The sequence below is a fragment of the Aplysia californica genome, unplaced genomic scaffold (genome assembly GCF_000002075.1).
Source record: "Aplysia californica isolate F4 #8 unplaced genomic scaffold, AplCal3.0 scaffold00396, whole genome shotgun sequence".
Lineage (NCBI taxonomy): Eukaryota > Metazoa > Mollusca > Gastropoda > Aplysiida > Aplysiidae > Aplysia > Aplysia californica.
The window spans coordinates 147,532-149,185 of NW_004797666.1; the positions used below are offsets into that span (position 1 = coordinate 147,532).

The 1,654-nt window shown below is 43.2% G+C and overlaps 2 protein-coding genes across 2 annotated transcripts in view; both read right to left on the reverse strand.

Moving 5' to 3' along the window:
• Window positions 1-1,654, reverse strand: part of LOC101862200 — a 25,896-nt gene that overhangs the window by 18,567 nt on the left and 5,675 nt on the right. The gene's annotated exons all lie outside the window — the stretch shown is intronic.
• LOC101861969 (DNA methyltransferase 1-associated protein 1) overlaps window positions 1-1,654 on the reverse strand; it is a 26,458-nt gene that overhangs the window by 697 nt on the left and 24,107 nt on the right. The window lies entirely within an intron of this gene.

Sequence of the window (1,654 nt, forward strand, 5' to 3'; positions counted from 1 at the left end):
GCTTTTTTCTGGGGGGGGGTTCGGTTTTTTCCTTTGGGGCAAGGGGTATTTTTGTTTTTGTTGTTTTTTTTCCTTCAGTATTAAAAAATTGCTTTTTAGAATTTTTCTTTTGTCAATTCTTAACTTTTTTTTAAACCAAATTTTTCTCCTTTTTTCTGTTTTTCCCCCTACAGACTCGAGTCCTCACTTGAGTCCTTACTGGAGTAATTTACTTGTGACTCCAGTCTGGACTCGCAGCATGTATTACTCGAATACTCGAGTCTGGACTCGTTACTCGCACACCTCCATCACGAGAAAAAAAGAAATTATACCTCTCATGGGTGCCCCCATCGTTCCCAACAGATGTGGTGGAAGACATACTCTACACTTTCCTAGACAAAGAAAAACCCATCAAGATTATACCACAACGAAATAACCACAACGCAGACAGATACTTAATCCTCGCAGAGTTCCAAGAAGAAGACATACCACACTACGTACAAGTAACACTAGACAACACCGACAAGAAAACAGAACTCATTGACATACTGGTAACACTGCCGAACCGTCCAGTGGCCTGTCACTCCTGTGGAGTGCCCGGTCACTGGGCAAGTAACTGCCCGAGAGTAACGGGCAGATACCCGCAACCACCACCACCACCAACATCATCAACAGCCACAAATTCATACAGTAATGCCCTCCGACAAGCACCCAAACAGAACAGAGAGCAGAAGTAGAAGTAGAAATAGCGATTTAGAAGAAACGAATAGATTTAGCGTACTTAGGGACACGGATACAGATAGCGATAAGGTTAAAGACAAGAAGAAGAAACAAGCTAGGACATACACAGCACAATACATGACCACGGATAGCGACACATCCGACTATTATTGACATGCATGTATTAATATGTTTCCTTCTTTTTTTTCATGTTTACCGAGCACCACAAGACGACTGAATTGAAAATGATAACACTGAATGCAAGAGGAACGAATGGTAAGCTGCCCCAACTAACACACCTCATCACTACACACAAACCAGATTTCTTACTATTACAAGAAACTAACATGGACACCAACTACAAAGCACAAGCATACAGAGTGGCTAGGCTCGACAGAATTTACGTACACAACACAGATACAGTCACACAATGCGAACACCTAGACCACATACTGACATTCACAGACCACAAAGCAGTAGTAGCAACAATAAACACAAACAACAATACACCGCCGAGACGAACACCGCACTGGAAATTTAATAATACATTACATGTTATCGATGGCCCTTTTTCGGTAGCTCCCACCCCCTATTTTATATCGGAGTGCTTATTGGCCCACAGGGGCATATATGATTTCCCTTAGATCTAGATATTCCTTATTTGCCCACAAAATTGCGAGTTTTCTCCCCTGTATTTGGTCTCCCCCCCACCCCCACCCCGCCCCCACTCCCCAAATCCACAAAGTCCGTCAATCATATATTTTAAATTGAGAAGGTAGATTATATAGTTTTCCAATCTAATGATAAAACGCTGTGTCTACGTACACGGTTACCGTATACGTAGCCTCGGGGTCTACTTGTACGTAGCCTCCTGGTCTACGTACACGGTAACCGGGTGTGTAGTCTCAATGTCACATGCACGGTAACCGGGCGCGTAGCCTCAATATCTACGTAC